Here is a 21509-nt window from a genome sequence, read left to right on the forward strand (position 1 = left end):
TTTTCATTGGGCACTGTTTGCCCCCTTCGAGATGCTATAGCTGGCATCTCTCCAGATGGTCATTAGAACACCTCCCACCACAAACACATTTTTGTTCAGATGAACTCAAACTACAAAGAAAATCATGGGAAGCTGTGAAAGCTAGAAAATAGATGTCAAATGTAGTGTGAGAGTTGTGTATACAGGTAAATGTAGAAGTCTTGGAGATTTCCCTTAAAACGGGCTGTGGAATTAATGAAATAACTTATGTCTATGTCTATGCACTATAAATATTTGTCAGCATTAGCCGACAAGAATATTTTCCTTATTTCTAACCATTTCCCAGTCTCCTAGTTCCAAAAATGAGTGCAAAGAGAAAATTCCCATAGAAGCATAAGGTAAGTCTGAGTAATAAGTTAAAAGGGATCATTTCCCAAAATCTGATCACTCATTGCTTCATGGAGCACTGTTTTGAGAAGAATTCTGAAGTAAGGAAGAGATTCATTAGAAAATAAATTCAAGATGTCTGCCATCAGTACAGAAGGAGAGCTGGTAGCAGACAGACTATGCATTCACCATCTCAGACCTAGGTGTGGCTCTCCGCAATGAGACTGAGTGGAGGCATAATCTTGTGAGAACAGTGAAGAAAATTGCATTCTTCCTCATCATAACCAAAAATCAAGACAACGAAAAGATTTATTGAGCAGCTTCGGTGTATACTGTTATTCTCCCTCTACTTGTGGACATATTCACCGCTTCCTCTAATGTCCATTCATTCAATATGGTAACCATAAGCCTTGTGTGCTATGTACTAAACAACGATAGCATTCTGAAAATTGCCTCTATATTTCTGTTCTATGTCTCTGGAATACCAATTAGATGTATTCTTGCTCTGCTCTCCACATCAGTGAAACATTCATTATTTTTGTTTCTCTACTGCATTCAGTTTAATTTTTAATAGATGTCTCTTCTAGTAAATTCATTCTATCATAAGTTGTGCTAATTGGCTGTTTAATTCATCCATTAATTTCAAATTTCAATTATAATATTTGATTTTCTCTCAAGAGTTTCCATTTTGTTCCTTTCCCAAAGAGTCAGTTTGGTTAGTCCTTTATTGTTTCATCATACTTTCCATAGCATCCTTTATTTAAACATATTCAACATACTTATTTAAATTATTATTATCTATAATTCAAATACATAGTTTTGCAAGTCTGATTCCATAGTTTAATGATATCGCTGCCTCTTATTCAAGCGCCCTGTTTATTTGTGTGCCCAGTGATATTTTTCATCTTAAGTTCGTGTTTCTTTAAAAGTTATCTCTAGGAATCTATGATTCTTATGTTTAAAATGTATTGCTTCAGAAATGATTCATATGACATCTGTCCAACACTTTGGGGGTGACACCAACTCAGAATCTCCTTTGATAAAAATGTTGACTTGGTGTTTTTTGAAGTCACAATAATGACAATATGTAGGCTGCAAATCCACATAAGTAGATGGATGAGATTAAAATTTATGAGGGGAAGGAGTGGCAATAGTAATCCAACACTTGTTATTTATTGTCCTGTTATTGTCCTTCTTTTTGTTCCATTTTTGTAACAATGAATTTGACATCCATCCACCAACAAATGCCTTTGTGGAAGTTGTAATATCTAGCACTAAATGCCACGGGTCCAGGAGGAATCTCACCCACCTGTGCATCCAGTAATAGGCAGACAGATCTTTGTATGGGATGCAGAACCAGAAGGAGCCAATGAACCTTCCTAAAACCATCTTGATTATGGCCACATAATGCCTGGAGAGTGTGATGACAACCATGAATGAGAGAGACTTTGTTGAAGCCCAGTCTTCCTGAAATGGAAAGCCAGTTCACAACTGGAGCAGAAAAAAAGTGTGAGCTGGTCACAGTGGAGACACTAAAAGGAGCTTCCCCAGCACCACCCTCTTCAAGATAACACTGCATAGGTTGAACTACTCAGCAGTGGCAAACACTCCTGCACAGGGAAAGAGCCGTGAATGAGCACCCAGCTACCCTGGCAGTGCAAGACACAGATGAGGAAATCCTTTCTCTCTAGGGTTATGTAGACTACTGACCAGGTAGACCATGAGTGTAGGGAGAAGGGAAATCAGGTAAGAGATAGAGAGAAATACCAAAGGGAGTTAAAGGGGCACAGGGGCTCAGGATTTCAGTAGGAAGCCCACTCATGAGCCTCTAGGAGTATCTCACCAGAGCATCTCCCCTCCAGATCCATGCGAACCAACAAGCTCCCATTGTTAAATCCACACCTCCTCCTCATCTGCAGCTGGCTCCTTGTGTACATTCCTGAATGTAGCAGTGAGAGAAAATCTGGTAAACTGAGTGCTCTCAGAAAAAAAGGAAACAGCCTATGGAAAAGGGAGAAACCACAAACGTGAGCAGTAGTGCCACCTTCTGGAAAACAAAAAAGAGATTTCCAGAAGCCAGCCTGGTGAGTGACAAAAACCAGAGAACACAGAATAGTTTAGGATTTCAGCCACAAGAGGGAGCAAGAAGAGTGCAGCAGATCTACCCACAAAAGCAGAGAAAACTCCAGACCCGTTACTTACACTGCTCACAAAACTTAACCCAAAATGAGTTAAAGATTTAAACATAAGAACTAAACTCATAAAACTCTTAGAAGGAAAAATAGAGGCAAAGCTCCTTGACACTGATCTTGGCAATGATTTTTTTGATATGACACCACAAGCACAAGCAACAGAAACAAAAATCAACAAGCGGGAATACATTAAAGTAAAAAGCTTCTATACAGCAAAAAACAATTAAAAAAAATGAAAAGAAGCCTACAGAATGGGAGAAAATAGTTCCAATCCATTCATCAGATAAGAAGTTATGATCTAATGTATTTAATGAACACTTGCAACTTCATAACAAATATCAAGGAACCTGATTTAAAAATGGGCAGTGGAACTAAATGGACATTTTTTCTAAAGAAGACATTCAATGGCCAAAAGGAACCTAAAAAGATGCTCAATGTAGTTAATCATCAAGGAAATGCAAATCAAAACCACAATGAGATATCATCTCACACCTCTCAGAATGTTTATTATCAAGAAGAGAAGAGAGAAACTGTTGGCAAGGATGTGGAGATATGGGAACCCTCATACGCTGTCATGGGAATGTAAAAGGTTCAGCCACTATGGAAAAAAGTATTAAGTTTCCTAAAAAAATTAAAAATAGAACTACCATTTGATCCAGCAATTCCTCCTCTGGATATATATCCAAAGAAAATGAAAAAATATATATCAAAAAGATATCCTCATGCCCATGCTTATTGCAGCATTATTCACAATAGCAAAGATATGGAAACAACCTAAGAGTCTGTCAATACTTGAATGGATAAAGTAGACGCTATACACACACACACACACACACACACACACACACTGGCATATCACTGAGTCATGAGAAAGAATGAAATCCTGCCATTTGCCGCAACATGGACAGACCTGAGGGTGTTACACTAAGTGAGATAAGTCAGATACAGTATGAGAAAACTGGATGATATCACTTACATGTGGGTTCTAAAAAAGCCAAACTCATAAAAACAGCAAACAGAATGGTGGTTACCAGAGACTGGCGGGTGGTGGAATTGGAGATATGTTATTTAAGGGTACAAACTTGTAACTACCAGATAAATCCTAGAGATCTAATGCACAGCATTGTGATTATAGACAACAATGTTCTATTATAAACTTCAAAGTTCCTAAGAGACTAGATATCTTTTATTTATTGAAGCAATATTGGTTTATAATAGTATATCAATTTCAGTTATACAGCATTATATTTCAAAATCTGAATAAGCCAGAACTTAATTGTTCTCACCACAAAAAAAGAAATCTACTTATGTGACATGATAGAGGTGTTAGCTAATGCTAGGGTAGCAAGCATACTGCAAAATGTAAATGTATCAAATCAATACAATGAACACCTGAAACTTACACAATATAAGGTCAATTTACACCAATAAAAATAAATTTAAGGGGCCGGCCCCATGGCCTAGTTGTTAAGTTTGGCGCACTCTGCTTCGGCGGCCGGGGTTCAGTTCCTGGGCATGGATCTATACCTCTCATTGGCTGCCAAGTATGCCACATACAAAATAGAGGAAAACTGGTGCAGATGTTAGCTCAGGGTGAATCTTCCTCAAGCAAAAAGAGGAATATTGGCAATGGATTTTAGTTCAGGGCAAATCTTCCTTAGGAAAAAAAAAATTATCAGGAAAGACTTTTTTTTTACTGCTTGTCTTTCTCTCAAACTAAAGCTGAGAAAGGTGTGTGGATAATTGTCTCATTTTGTGAAGTAGTTTTTTTTTCTGGTGTGCCCTCTGAGAACGTCACCCATTGACAGTCCCTGTTTTCAGTGGCCTTAGAGAGAAGGGGTACCGTCTCTAAGACAATCTCCTACCCCACATAGATTTGCTCATTAAAACCCAGGACTGAGCCTACCAGAGATTTGTAGGTCCATCCTGGCAAAATGATGGATCCAGCCCAATACCCTCTTTGGTTTGTGCTTTTCATGTCATTTCTGTACTTTTCTCACTGGCTCAGCAATGAAAAAAGTGTTTTAGTTTTTATCTAGTATTATTGGTTTCTTTGACCATATAGCCCAAGATATTACTAGAAACACCTTTACAAACAATATTTCTAAGACGTTATTGGGTATTCTGGCTTCACACTGGCCATTTTTTCCAAAACCCCAAGCTACTTGATTTACTTAATTGTCTTTGCTTCTAATATGATTGAATTTTCCTGAAAATCAAGGCATCTTATTAGGTAGCTAATATTTATTCAGTGTGTACTATGTTCCAGGTGTTATTCTGCATGCTTTTATGTTTCATCTTATTTTAACTTTTAACAACTTCATGAGATATGTACTCTTATCATTCCCATTTTTCAGATAAGGAGACTTGGATCAGAGGAGGAAATAAGGTCACACAAACCATGAAGGGAAGAACTGAGATTCAAATCCAGGCAGTCTAGCTCCAGAGCCGTATCTTAAGTATCTCCACTGAACCGCTCACTAAAACGTGTTCACTGCTACATTAATCTTATTTCTAAAAAACTATAGAGTGAAGAGTACTATACTTGGTATTTTGGATGATGTAAATTATCCAATAACGAGCCTAGAGGCCTGGAAGAGAGAGAGAAATGAGCCCATAGAAATATAATACAAAACGAGAGATGATATGTGGTATGAGAAAGGCAGAGATAAATTCTTATGGGTGATCACCAGCTGGATGTAGGCAGGAAGTTAGAGATTAGGGAAGACCTCTTCATATTTTTTGCAATAAAAGATCACAAAAGATCTCTAAACTGGCAGAGACCATGTCAGACACATTATTGTACAAATGGACAGGGCAATGACAGTGTAATTGAACATGCTGTAAATAACATGATCACCACATCTTTTGACATACTCTTTCAGGAATTGAGCAGAAAGGAGGTAATGCTGATTGCTTGCCAAATAAGTGAGACAAAATGAAGAGAATTCATCTTTTAGGAGGAAGAAATAAGGAGATATTAAAGTGTTTTGCAATATATGCTGTTGTAACTGAGGGAAGGGAAATCTCAGTGTTTGGATGGTGACCACTGCAAAGCTTTTGCCCGCTGATGCCTAAGAGACAAAATTACCCCAGAAGATCCTACTGTACACAGAGAAATATGCTAAACCAGTGATACTGTCTCTAATCCCCGAGCACCTTTAATTGTCACATGGTTTTACTCAATCACCCTAGAGTCTATCATTTCTAATTCAACCTTGTTTTTAGCTGCTTCTTATTTATCAAGGACTCCTAAGCTTTCTTCTTTTGTTTTGGATAAAGTTTATCTGGGCTCCCTTCCTTTGGTTTTTTCAGATGTCATTCTTGGCATCAGATACTCTCCCTTCCCATACTTATCTCCATTTGATCCTGCTTAGAAAGTGAAAAAAAAAGAAAGAAATGGAAAAAGTAAATGAAAAAGTAACCCTTTTGGCATGCCCCTCTTCTTTATGATATTTATGTATAAGCCTTCCTTATATTTTCTTAGATGACTTTGGAAAAGTTCAGTGTAATTATAGGGCAAGGAACGAAATCTGAAGAGATATGTTTATTAGGAAGAATATGGACAGGATCACTCTCAGAAGACCAAGTATTACAATTATTCTTGACTGGTGGCCCCTCACTTCCTCAAGACCTGGCATGTTCAACAAAGTTACATGGGAACCACTCAACTCAGGAGCCTTCTGTAGACTGCTCATACATGACTTTCTAAATGGATCAAATAAGATAGTATAGGCCCCTCAAAAATTATCCACAACTTTTCCTCTGGGCCTGTGTTTTCTCCTTTTAAACACTAAAAAAGTTCTCAAAGCTTTTCCAGTTCCCCATTTTATGCCAAAGTGCACAACAAGACACATAAGAGATCCACGCATATATATCTGAAGGTGGGTGGAATGGACCCCCAGGGTGCAGTGGAACTAGGGGAGCAGCCCCCTCCACCTCCTCCAACAGCATTTATCCAGGGTGTAGATCCTCACACCAGTGTATGTGCCTGCAAGCAGTTGCTGCAAGAGCAGAAAAGCAGGTGCCATAGATCACTACTGTCATGTGAGTGGAAACAGTAGGTGCCATGACTTACATAATTCTGGGCAGACACAACGGAAACAGAAACAGCAGGCACTGGAGCTCAGGTAACTGTGAATGGTCATGGCAGGAGCAAGACCAATAGGTGTCCCTGCCTGTCCCCAAGTGGATCTGCCCCACGTGTCTGTAAGTGGTCACTGGGGGACAGAGAAAACAGGGGCAGCTTGCTCCCTGCCTGTCTCTCAGCAGATCCCTCCCCCTCTACCTGCATTGGACAGGTCTTTCCAACATTGGGAGCAGTATACAAAACTCATATTTTCCCAGGTAGGGCGGGGGACCCTAACCTCAGTTTGCAAAACAAACCAACTAGCTCTAGAAACCAGAGGCTGCACAAGCAACAACCTCTCCCTGCTTAGCCCCTCCAAACCCCCAGTGGTGGCAGGTGGAACCTGTGACCAGAGGCTTCAGGAAATACAATGGAACTAGTTACCCAGCCCCCAGTGGCAGAACCCCCAATATCAATTCCACCACCAGCAGGGGCTGCATATAGTCTTCAAGTACCAGAGGCCCCAGAAGTGACAGTGACACTCATGAACCCAGCACCCAGGCATTGGTGCAAACAGTAACTCTAGACAACCTTGGAGCAGCAGTGTAGATGGTATATAATGCAGCAGTATCCTCTCCCATGGAGAGCCCAAGGAGAAGCAGTGGAGAAGCATGACACCCAGGAGACCCCAGAAGCAGCAGAAGTGTATGAAGCCTGGTGACCCCACTGGTGACACCTGAGACTGCAGTGACATCATAAGCAGCAAGTCACTAGCAACCTTAGAGGCTAAAGTAGCACAAGGAGGGCACTGACTACACCACCAGCAGAGGTAGTAGAGGGTGGAAAGTAAAGGGTATCAAATACAAACAAAAGCAACTCAGAACCAAAGTAACCAAACCCATACCCAATAGGAAATGTGGTTACTACCACAAATGTGCCAGCAAAGAATCAGTTAACATGAAGAACTAAGTAACACGGAAGAAGAGAAAGAGAATAACAACCCTCTAGAAATCAAACTTGAAGTTACAGGAGATTACAATCCCAGTAACAAAGTACAAAGTCAACAGAAGGAGGGAAGAAAGAAAAATTAGAGCAGAAATAGATGAAATAGAGATTAAAAAAACGTAGAAAGAATCAATAAAACTAAGAACTGGTTCTTTAAGAAGATAAACAAAATTGACAAGCCCTCAGCCAGACTCATTAAGGAAAAGAGAGAAGTCTCAAATAAATAAAATTAGAAATGAAAGAGAGGAAATTACAATGGATATTACAGAAATGGAAAGGATTATAGGAGAATACTATGAAAAACTATATGTCAACAAATTGGATAATCTAGAAGAAATTAATAAATTCTTAGACTCATACAACCTCCCAAAACTGGATCAATAAGAAATAGAGAATCTGAATAGAGTAATCACAAGTAAAGACATTGAAACAGTAATCAAAAACCTCTCAAAAAGAAAAAGTCCAGGATCAGATGGCTTCTCCGGAGAATTCTACCAAATATTCAAAGATTTAATACCTACCATTCTCAAACAATTCCAATTATTTGAAGAAGATGGAGCACTTCCCAACTCATTCTATGAGGCCAACATTACCCTGATACCAAAACCAGACAAGGACAACACAAAGAAGGAAAATTACAGGCCAATATCACTGATGAACGTAGATTCTAAAATCCTCCACAAAATATTGCCAGACCAAATACAGCAATATGTGAAAAGAGTCATACACCAGGATCAAGTGGGATTTATACCAGGGACGCAGGGATGATTCAACATCTGCAAATCAATCACACCATATTAACAAAAAGAGGAATAAAAGTCACATGATAATCTCAATAAATGCAAAGAAAGCGTTTGACAAGATCCAACATCCATTTACAATACAAATTCTCAATAAAATGGGTATAGAAGGAAAGTACCTCAACACAATAAAGGTCTTATGTGACAAACCCACAGCCAACATCAAACTTAATGGTTAAAAACTGAAAGCCATCCCTTAAGAAGAGGAACAAGACAAGGGTGCCCACTCTCACCACTCCTTTGCAACATAGAACTGGAGGTTTGGGCCAGAGCAATTAGGCAAGAAAAAGAAATAAAAGGTATCCAAATAGGAAAAGAAGGAGAGAAACTCTCTCTGTTTGCGGATGGCGTGATCCCATTATAGAAAACCTAACGAATCCACCTGAAAACTATTAGAAATAGGGAACAACTACAGCACAGTTGCAGGGTACAAAATCAACTTATAAAAATCAGTTTCATTTCTCTACATTAATGAACTAGCAGAATAAGAACTCAAAAATACAATACCTTTTACGACCACAACAAAAGAATAAAATATCTTGGAATAAATTTAACCAAGGAGGTGAAAGAGCTATATGCCAAACATTCTAAGACATTATTAAAAGAAATCAAAGAAAATATAAAAAAATTGAAAGATATTCCATGCTCTTGGAGTGGAAGAATAGACGTAGTTAAAATGTCCATATTACCTAAACCAACCTACAGATTCAATGGAATCTCAATCTGAACCCAATGACATTATTCACAAAAACAGAAGAAAGAATCTTAAAATTTATATGAAACAACAAAAGACCCTGAATAACTAAAGCAATCCTGAGAAAAATGAAAAAAGCTGAAAAATCACACTCCCTGAATTCAAAATATACTATAAAGCTGTAGTAATCAAAACAGCATGGTTATGGCACAAAAATAGACACTCAGATCAATGAAACTGAATTGAGAGCCTAGAAATTAAACCACATAGCTATGTATAGCTAATCTTTGAAAATGGAGCCAAGAACATACAATGGAGAAAAGAAAGTCTCTTCAATAAATACTGTAGAGAAAACTGGATAGCCATGTGCAAAAGAATGAAAGTAGATCTTCTTACACCCTACAGAAAAATTAACACAAAATGGGTTAAAGCCTTGAATATAAGACCTGAAACCATAAAACTCTTTGAATAAAACATAGGCAGTACACCCTTTGACACTGGTCTTAGCAGTATCTTCTTGAATATCATGTCTTCTCAGTCAAGGGAAACAAAAGAAAACATAAACGAATGGGACTACTTCAAACCAAAAAACTCATGCAAAGCCAAGGAAACCATCAACAAAAGGAAAAAAATCCACCTACCAGCTGGCGAAAAGATTTATAGATCATATATCCACCAAGAGGTTAATTTCCAAAATATAAAAAGAACTCATACAATTCAACAACAAAAAATGAACAACCCAATCAAATAATAGGCAGAAGACAGGAAAAAATTTTCCAAAGAAGATAAGCATACGGCCAACAGGCACTTGAAAAGGTATTCAACATCAATAATTTTTAGAGAAATGCAAGTCAAAACTTCGCTGAGATATCACCTCACACCTGTCACAATGGCCGCAATTAACAGAATAATAAATAACAAGTGTTGGAGAGGATGTGGCGAAAAGGGAACCCTCATACACTGTCAATGGGAATGCAAACTGCTACAGCAACTATGAAAAACAGTATTGAGATTTCTCAAAAAAATTAAAAATAGAAATACCATATGATCCAGCTATTCCACTACTGGGTATTTATCCAGAGAATACAAAATCAGCAATTCAAAGAGATTTATGCATCCCTTTGTGCACCACAGCATTATTCACAGTAGCCAAGACGTAGAAGAACTCAAGTGCCCATCAATGGATGAATGGATAAAAAAGATGTGGTATATACACACAATGGAATCCTACTCACCCATAAAAAAAAAAAATGAAATCCTGCTATTTGTGACAACATGGGTGGACCTTGAAGGTATTATGTAAGTTAAGTATGTCCAACAGAGAAAGCCAAATATCACATGATTTCATTCATAAGTAGAAGATAAAAACAATAACGGCAACCAAAAATACAGAGAGAGATTAGATTTGTGGGTATCAGAGGGGATATGATGGAGGGAAATAGTGAAAAGAGTAAAAGGGCGTGTATATGGTGACAGATTGTAATTAATCTTTGGGTGGTGAACATTATGTAATTTACACAGAAACCGAAATATAGTCATGTACCTCTGAAACTGTTATAATGTTATTAATCAATGTTACCTCAATAAAAAATAAAGAAGCAAAAAGAAAAGAGGGATCCAATGAATCTCCAAGGATAATATGTAAATGTAAAGACACTGTTTGATATTAGTTTGTTTGGTCTGAGTAATCTCACAAATCAATAGTCAGTGTTGCTATACATTTTGTTCTTTTTTTTAACCAGCACACAAGGACTGCACTTTATGTCCTACTTCAGACAGGAGAAACTGGCCAGACTTGAGAACCCTGCCTCTTCCACTATCTATTTCCTTTCCTGGCCCTTGAGGTTTCCTGGAAAATATGAACATTAAAGTAATTCAAACCATTCTATTCCATCTATTATATCACCCCAAACAACCATAAATCTCTAAGACATAAAATTTGTTCTTGTGTTCAACATGAACAATAAGAAATAATGTATACCAGCTTTTCATATTTGTTCTTTGTTCCTGCAGTATTGAATATTCAATAACTCTATTATTACAATGAACTCTCACAGAAATCTTCTCACAGAAAAGATGTTCAGATGCTTGAAATATCAGAAATGATTGGGCAATGCCATCCCATTGGCTATGTGAACCAAGGGTAAAATTTTCCAGATTTAATGGGGGAGACAAAGAGATGTTTGAGTCCCATAGTATCAGAAGTTGCTATTGGCTGTGACGTGGATTTTGAATATCATCTCCAATCAGAAATCCCCACTGGACAATAGATGCAAGAAATTAACTCATCAGACCCATAAATAAATGGCACTGAAGGGAGACAATACTTCATTCCATTCTTTATATGATTTGAATCACCTCTTCCCTCCTTAGGCTACAACTATGGAGACTAGGATGTGACTAAAAATTTATTAGACGATTAGCATTGAAGAGACCTTAGATAGACATTAGCTGTCTCAGATTGGTCTTCCCAGGAGACACAATCAGGCCAATAGTATAGCTTTGTTTCTGTCCAAAGGCACATTGCCACTCTGTGTTCATTCCCACGCTGGTCAGAAACACAAAAGAAGCATTTGTCACCATGAGGTCTGGATAATGCTACCTCAAAATATTTGGCAGACAAGGTTTGTATACTCCTGGGGACCTCTGTCAATTCTCTCTCCTTTAAGGGCAGAAGCTTGCAAGTGGACAGAGCTTAATCTCAGAAGCAAAAAGAAGCAAAATGTTTCTAAACCCTGATGTTTCACAAATACTTGCAGATAGATTAATAAATGACAAGTCCACTCCTCATGTAGGGTGAAAGTAATGAACCTCCAGGACTTACAGATATTGTGTCTGTGTGGCATTGAGTAAGCTATTGGCTCATTTTGGCATATTATCTGGGTCAAACAAGCCTTCTTTGCCCAAAGATAGTATGAATTTTGTTATAGTGTTTTAGTGTGTATATTGTTGTGGGTGAAAGTGATTCTGACAAGACAAATTGGTCAGAAATCTCATAATCTGTGACCTCAGCAATACTCTAACTTATTTTGCAACATCTTCAAGGCACCTTTGATTTCCTTGTTCCTCAGACTGTAAATCAAGAGATTCAATATGGGAATCACCACAGTGTAGAAGACTGATGTGAAACTGTCAAAGCTGGAGGAACTGCCAGAACTGGAACTCAAGTAGACAAATATACCTGAGGTACACAAGAGGGTCACTGCTGTCAAGTGAGAAACACAGGGGTTGAAACCTTTGAACCTGCCTTTAGCTAAAGTGATAATATAGCCATAGGATATCATAACTAAGACGTTATCCCAAAGATCATTGTAAACATAGCAATCATGAGTTCTACAGAGAAAGTGTCAGAGCAGAAGAGGACTAACAGTTGGGGCATGTCACAGAACAAGTGGTTGATGACGTCAGGCCCACAGAAGTAGGATTGAAGCATGACACATAATTTGGATATAGAACCAGAGAGTCCAACCATATAGGACACAAGCACTATCTGAACACAGAGGGTTGGTGATATGATGGATGACTAGAGAAGTAGGTTACAAATGCCAATATATCAGTCATAAAACACGGCTGTCATGAGACAAGACTCACTCAGTCCCATGGTTGAGACAAAGTCCAAAATAATCAATGAGAGAAAGATAACTGAGGAAGAAGTGCATGGATGTGTATGTGGGTAATCTATCCTTATTAAGATGAGGAGGCACGGGTTCCAAGTCAGAGTCATAATGTAGATCAACGGCAATACAACAAAGAGCTCTGGAGAAATACGAGAATCTCAAGAGGATGAAATGGGTGATATCTGTAATATTTCCTCCCCAAACCATTGGCTTTGTGCTCCTAAAATCAGAAAAGAGACAAAAGAATGGATTGCAGACACAGGTGAAACAATAGCATTACAATTCTCATAGATGCCATTTCTTTTCATTCATTGAGCACTGAAAAAGGGAAAACACTTTATTGTCCTGGTGGAAAGACCCCAGTTTTCTTCTCCAATTGTCAAGAAATACCTTCTCAGTGTTTCAGGTTCTCAACTACTTCATGAGGTCTCATGAAAATTAGAAGAGATCTGGGGCTGGCCTGGTGGCATAGTGGTTAAGCTTTCACTCTCCACTTCAACTGCTTGGAGTTCGCTAGTTCAGATCTCAGGCAAGAACCTGTGCACTGCTTATTAAGCAATACTGTGGCAGGTGTCCCACAGATAAAGTAGAGGAAGACGGCCACTGATGTTAGCACAAGGCCAATCTTTCTCAAAAATAAATAAATAAATAAAAGATATTTAAAAAATTGATAGACAACTTTTGTCTATCAACTTTTTAAAAAGCAATAGAAATTCAGTGAATTATTTATGATAGATATCATTGACTAAAATCAATTTTTAAAAGACTTTTAATAATTAAAAATATAATTGTGGCTTTATAATAGTAAAGCATAAGTGGCATCATTCCAGAATAAACTTGTAATAGCTCTTCTTTCCCAGACAGTCATCTAGATAGATTTTAAAAAATTTCTTCTTTCACCTATAAGAAAAATTACCCTGTTTATAATAACTTCTCAAACTGTTTTACAAATATATTTAATATAATATCTCCAAAATGGCCTGGAAAATTGTATCATAATTTATAATCCTGATATTTTCTTGGTGTACAGCATGTATGCTAATAAAGTTATGAAATGTCTTCTTAGGGAAGTCTTCATAGGAGCCATTCTTAAAAGGAGGAAAGTAAAACTCACAATTACAATCAAATATTGTCTCAAATGTAGGATATTTTTCAACTTAGGAAATAGCATAGTACTGTGGTTAGGGTTCAGACTTTAGAGTTTCTGTTCTGAGTGGCATCATCAAGATGGCAAAATAGGTCATTCCTGACTTTGGTAACCCTCGTAAGAACAATTACCAACTATTCACAGACAGGACATCATTGCAAAAATCCTAAAACATGAGGATGAGGCTGAAGCACCTCCACTAACCACAGAGAACAAGAAGAACCACATTAAAAGGGTAAAGGAGAAGCTGTACTCTGACTCCATTGCCCCTCACCCTGCTGGCACAGTGCCACACCAAGAATACTCTCTTGTCCTATGGTTTCTTCAGCAAGCTAAACAACCTAGAAGACATAGATAAATTACAAGAAACATACAACCTAGAAAAACTGAATCAGGAAGAAACAAAATCTGAACAGACAGATAACAATTAAGGAGATTGAATCATTAATCAACAGCCTCCCAACAAAGAAAAACCCAGGACCAGATGGTTTTATGGCGAATTCTGTCAAATATTTAAAGAAGAATTAAGACCAATCTTTCTCAAACTCTTCCAAAAAACTGAAGATGAAGAACCACTTCTAAATGCACTTATAAGACCAGCACTGACACCAAAGCCAGATAAGGACACTGCAAGAAAAGAAAACTACAGGCCAATATTCCTGATGAATACAGATTTTAAAATTCACAAAAAATACTAAATGATAAAAACTCTCAATAAATTAGGTATACAAGGAACTAAACGCAACATAATTAAGGCCCTATCAACAAGCCGACATCTAACATCATACTAAATGGTGAATGATCAAAAGCTTTTTTCTAAGATCAGGAAGAAGACAAAGTTGGCCATTCTCAAGATTCCTATTCAAGATAGTACTTGGTCAGAGCCAGTGCAACTGGGTCAAAAAATAATAATAAAAGTCATCAGAATTGGAAATAAAGAATTGAAATTGTGTCTATAAGCAGATGACATGATTTTACCTATAGAAAATCATAAAAACTTCACCGAAAAACTGTTAGATCTAATCCATCAATTTAGTAAAGTTGCAGGATACAAATTAACACAAATTGTCTGAAAAAGAAATAAAGAAGATAATCTCATTCACAACAGCATCAAAAAACATAAAATATTTAGCAATAAATTTAACCAAGAAGGTTAAAGTTCTCTTCACCGAACACTATAAGACATTGACAAAAGAAATTGAAAAAGACACAAGTAAATGGAAAGGTATCCCATGTTCATGGATTTGAAGAATTAATATTATTAAAATGTCCATACCAACCAAAGCCATCGGTATATTCAATGCAGTCTCTACCAAGATTCCAGTGACATTTTTCGCAGAAATAGAACAAACAATCCTAAAATTTTTATGGAAATACAAAAGGCCCTGAACAGACAAAGCAATCCTGAGAAAGAAGAATAAAGCTGTCAAAGAGGCATTACGCTTCCTGTTTTCAAACTATATTACAAAGCCATAGTAATCAAAGCAGTATGGTACTAGCATAGAAACAGACACTTAGACCAATGGAACAGAATCAAGAGCCCAGAAATAAAACTGTGCGTATACGATCAACTAACATTTGACAAGAGAGTGTGAAATACTCAATGGAAAAAATACAGTCTCGTCAATAAACAGGGTTGGGAAAATTGGATATTTACATGCAAACAGTGAAACTATACACCAGTCTTACACCGCTCACAAAAATAAACTCAAAAAGAATTAAAGACTTAAATGTAAGACCAGTAACCATAAAACTCCCAGAAGAAAACATAGAGAAAATTCTTCTGATCATGTATTGGAAAAGACTTTCTTCAATATTAAACCTAAAGCACAAGCAAAAAATGAAAAATAATCAAGGAGGATTATATCAAAATAAAAAACATCTGCACACAAAAGAAACGATAAGCTAATGAAAAGGTAATCTACAGAATGGGAGAAAATATTTGTAAATCACATATCTCATAGGGGGTTAATATCCACAATACATAAGGAACTCATACAATTCAACAGCAAATAAATAGTCCAATTAAAATTTTGGTATAGGAACTGAATAGATATTTTTATGAAGAAGACATCCAAACTAACAACAGGTACATGAAAATGTGTTCAGCATCACTAATCATCAGGGAATTGAAATCAAAACCACAATAATATATCAACTCACATCTGTTAGAGTGGCTATCATCAAAAAAGACAAGAGATAAAACTACAGGCAAGAATGTGGAGAAAAAGGAACCATATGAACTGCTGTGAGAATGTAAACTAGTATAGTTACTGTGGAAAATAATGTGGATTTTCCTCAAAAAATTAAAAACAAACCTATCATATGATCCAGCAATTCCATCCTGGGTATATATCCAACAGAAATGAAATCACTGTCCAAAAAGATACCTGAACTCCCATGTTCAATGCAGTATTATTTATAATAGCCAGGACGTGGATACACTCTAAGTGTCCATCAACAGATGAATGGACAAAGAAATCATATAATAAATGTATAAGTAATATAAACAACATGTGTATGTATAATTATGTATAAGTAACATAAATAATATGTATAATAAGAGAATATTATTCAGGCATAAAAAAGAAGGAAATCCTGGCATTTGCAACAATCTGGATAGACATTGAAGGAATTGTGCTGAGATTAATCAGACAGAGAAGGACAAATACCGTATGATCTCTTTGAATGTGGAGTATAAAAAAAAATAACCTCATAGAAGCAAAGATAAGATTTGTGGTTGCCAGATGCAGAGGGTAGAAAGTGGGGGAACTGGGTGAATGTGGCCTAAAGGTACCTATCTCCAGTTATAAGACAAATAATTTCTGGCAATATAACATACAGCAAGATGACTTGGTTAACAATATTGTATTGTATATTTGAAAGTGCTAAGAGAATAGATCACAAAAGTTCTCATCACAGGGAAGAATACTGTGACTATGTGGGGTGATGGGTGTTAACTAATCTTGTGGTAATCATTTTACGATATTTACATATATCAAATCATTGTGTTGTACACCTTAAACTTATGCAACGTTATATATCAATTACATCTCACTAAAACTGGAAAAAAATTTTAGTTCTGATACTCTCTCACTCTATGAACTGGTCCTAGTCACTTAAACACACTAGGTATGATTTACTTTTAACAACGTGAGGACGACAAGAGCCTCTAAACTATAAGGTTAATGGGAGGCTTTTATTAGGAAATTCGTGCCAATGTTCAGCACATAATCTGGTACACCTTAATTTTTCAATAGATGTTGGCTATTATTATCATTGACTGCTTACAGATAACCATGAATGATGGCTATATCCGTGAATAGGAATGCCAGGTGCGATAGAGTTTTATGGATTAATTTGGGGAAATTTCTGAGACATTCAGATTCAGACCTAGCGCGCAGGCAAGTCAAACCACCTGGAGCCATACAGACACAAACCACATAAATGATTTCTACTTAGTTTGCTTTGATTCATGTACACTTGGGTCAGTTGACAACTACCATCAAGCTATGATGAGCTTTGATGTCGAGAAAGATTTTTGTTTCATTTACGCTATGGTTTTATGAGTGTCAAAATTTTTCTGTTTACTCTTAAATAGGCTGTTGCTAATATAATTTATCAGCTATTTATCCCAGATGCATTACATTCAATGAAAACATTTTGAAGGTATAAACTCTCATGCACAACATCCCTGAAACAACAACATAATTGATCAATTCGGTGAAAATAAGTCAAACTTTTGATCAAATAATTGTACTAAAATTCTTCACTTTCTTACTAACATTCTGGTAACAAAGGCAGCCATGACTAAATGTATTCTATGTAACTCATCATTCACAGAAAACTGTGAGGAGTTGTGGATTGTTTCACTTGTTCATGAGAAAATTGATCCTAAAAGTGTATGATTTTATAATTTGGTAAGCTAGAGGAAAAGAAAAAAACATTCTGAACATACTCACTCTCTCTGGTTAATTTTTTGCATGTGTTCACCATCTGCCATGGCAGTTTGTAGAAGAAAAGATGGTTGATGTAAATTTTGGTTGGAGATATTACTGTGGGGATACAGCTAACCAAAACTCCTTCTAAATATGATCTACTAAGGACATGACAATTTGCAATTTTGTGCAGGATACAAAATCAGGTTAAGAAAGCCAGGAATGTTGCTGAATGACGAACAATATAGTAAAGAAGGATAAAAGAAACAGTCCCACCAACACTACCTGTTCATCTGGTGGGTCATCTCTAATATCTGGGTCACCAGTGCTAGTGTCTCCAGACCCATAGGGTCTTCAAAGATGACAATGGATGGTTATTTGGAGTATTTCAAAAGACGAATAGAATTGTACGTGAAAACTCTGTCATATCATCATGAAATGACCAGCTTGGCTTTTGCTGCTACTCAGAAATTATGAATCAAAGTTATATACTGAAATAGAAACCAAATTAATAATTATACAAAAGCATAATCCCCAAGGGAAAATTAAATTAAAAAGATTCATGGAATAGATAAAGTTGGGAAACAGACAAATATGTTTTACCTTAGTTAAGTCCCCTGTAATTCACAATTTAATATTTTGATTGAGTGCTCAATTATTAATGTCTGTAGTGTGTAGGCTTTATAGACATTATCTCATTGGATTCTAGATGATTCTATTGTCCCCAATTTATAAGCAACAAACAGAAATTAACAGATTTCAAGATCATATACTTAAGAATTTGAGAACTGGGACTGAACATCCACTCCTCACCAGAGTAATACCTAATATTTTTGTTTTTAAGTTATTATTTTAATTGAGGGTCAGGGAAATTGGGTAAGGAAAAAGAGAACCTGAGGAAGGGCCCTAAGTGGAGGGTGCATAAATGAGGGAGAGGGAAGAATTGAAGAATGAGAGAGACTGAGGACCACAACACTTGCTCCACAAATGTCCTACTGGAATTATTACACGGCTATTGAAATAGCACAGAATTCACTGTTTTCAGTAAATCTTGTCCTCTCATCTTGACATAGATCCCCCAGAAAGACAGAGTTCTTGCCAAAGGGTGAAGTCACTTATTTATTACCCATAGGAATTTTCCAGGCGGACCAGATTGCATTCAAAGATGAGTGATTTGGGCCATGAAATTGGCTGTCCACTCAGAGCCAAAGAGATGCCCACCACTGGGGTTCCTCTTAATGTGTTGTTAGGTGAGAGATGAAAGGAGAAGACAATTATAGGGAGAAAACCCTCCAGATACCTGCTCTCTGGAGTTATGGTGATCACGGAGTTTTTTCTGTGCTAATTTCATGCCCCACTTTGCCATGTCCCTTCAGATTCAATTCAGCACTTCCCCATGGTCCTCTTATGGTCTCAAGATTGACGTAGCTTTTTTTTTTTTTAACAACCTGGAGTCATTTGAGTAGGAAAGGACGTAGTGATAACATAGTCTAATATCATCAATTTCCAGGTGAGGATTTGAAGCCAATTTATCTAAAGGATTTGTCCAAGATGACACAACTGGCTGGCAATAGAGCCTAATAATAAGTTAGGTATGTGGACACTTCCTTGTTTACAAAACTCTTTGATTTCAGATAGATGCATACATACATATTCTCAAATATTTGACCTGAATCAATCATCTTAGCAGGTCCATGAGGCAGATATGGCATGATTTCCTATGCATAGGTGAGGAAATAAAGGCAATAAGGAATATGATAAAACTAATTCGTATCAGAGTCACGACTTATTGTGATTAATGCCTTGGGCACTGTTATCAGCCAATCTGGGTGGAATTCCAGGTTTCCACTTACTGGTTGAGCAAATTAACCTCTCGAAGCCACAGCCTTATCACCTATTAAATGGGGCTGATCATAGTTGCTACTTCTTAGAGTAGCTTTTTATCAAATTAGATAATGCTTATAAATCACTTATCAGAATGTGAAGTACACAGCATGTCTTCTATTAAGAATAGGCTTAATTTATGTGTTCTGAATTGGAATTCCTATCAACATATTATGCTGCATTATTAAGCGTTCATTAAGAATATCTATTTAAGATCATTCCCACAAACTTGTTTGTCTTTTTTTGTTTAGATGGAACTCATCTACCTTGCCATTACTAGGGATACAGAGATGTTTTTGGAATGTCTCATTCTTTGTTTCGTCTACTTCAGCTATCATTAATTCTAGAGAGAGGAGTGGGTGGGGCAATGAGTTAATTATTTAACTCTTGCTAATAGGTTAGTAGTCATATATCCCCCTGGTAAGAACTGTAATAATTTAATCTTTTAAATTGAACAGGCTCTTAAGATGGTTTTAAAAATACAACATCAAAGTGTAGAATTTGGGTGCCATGGATAAGCAATGGAGGACATCATTATGTCACTAAGAACCATTTGTGCTCCACACATGACACTTCATGAGATTCAAGATAGATTGTTGCTACACTGAGAAGAATGTGGCAGACCACAATATGCCCAAAGGTTCTATCTGTAAAAGGGGAATAATTCCTCATCAGCCAACTGCACGTGGTAATAGAAAAGAATCACTTCTATGCAATGTAACCGTATGAAGTTGAAAGTATTGTATAAATACTAATATAATATGTATGAAGATTAGTACTTAAACTCTTTCCTGAAAAAAATATTTCTTCTTAAATTTTCTTTAAGTTCTCTTGGTTGGACTCTGAGTTTCCATGGTACCCTCAAGTCTGGTGTCTCTGCTGCTCCCTGGTCAAACTTAAGGCCTGGGAATCTCTGAGAGGCTCAGAGCACTGGGACTTAGACCCTGTCGCCCACACTCACGATGAAAGCCTTCATTTCTGAGGTCTTATATGGTCTCTGGGAAGCTACCTTGGAGTATGCTCCAGGCCACCTATGCCCAGAAGTTGATGACTTTGACTTCTTTCTAGTCTCTGAGAATCTCCCCAATTCTTGACGTGAAAAGTGCCCCTTCTATCTACCATTCCTTTCTCCAATTTTTTTTTTCATAATTCACTTCACAAGCACACTCAAGGAGTAGGCTAGAGGGAATAAGATTATTTGAGAATAAAGCTAGATTATCTTTCTCCTTCTTCTCTCCTCTCATCTCTTCTCTCTCTTTCTCTCTCTGACTTTTTCTCTCTTTCCATTTCTCTTTTTTCTGTGTCCCTTCCTCTCACACCCTCTGCCTTTGGGATGAAATTATAAAAGCATTCATTTTAAAATTACTCTTAATTTTCACATCTTTAATTTTATACATGATTTTGTTTTATTGTAATCAAAATATAAATAAATACCTAGTTAAAAATAAATAAGAGACATTTTAAGAATTGTAGAGGAAAGACCTATTTGAGTGGCTTCCTAGGTCTTCTCATTTATCTACATATAATATCAATCAGAACTTCTAATCTCGAAACACTGTTTTACCTGCCTAGGTCTAATCTTGGAAAAAGACCTTTTAAACTGAATTCAATGTTGCTGACACTGCATTAGGCAGATCACTTGGCGGTGGCAGCTAAACATAATGGCATCAAGACACGAGAAGCCAAGTTTTTACTTCTTCTCTCTACCTAGCTTTCTTGTAACCTATAAAAGGTCACTTGCATATTTTTACCCTTGTCTTCCTTATGGAGGAAATAATATTTGCTCAAATATTATTC

General features: G+C 36.9%; 1 pseudogene; it reads right to left on the reverse strand.

The window, feature by feature from the left end:
* Positions 1–12134: 12134 nt before the first annotated feature.
* Positions 12135–12950, reverse strand: LOC139044320 (olfactory receptor 5AN1-like; annotated as a pseudogene).
* Between the last annotated feature and the right edge of the window lie 8559 nt (positions 12951–21509).

The sequence above is a fragment of the Equus asinus genome, unplaced genomic scaffold, assembly GCF_041296235.1.
Source record: "Equus asinus isolate D_3611 breed Donkey unplaced genomic scaffold, EquAss-T2T_v2 contig_800, whole genome shotgun sequence".
NCBI lineage: Eukaryota > Metazoa > Chordata > Mammalia > Perissodactyla > Equidae > Equus > Equus asinus.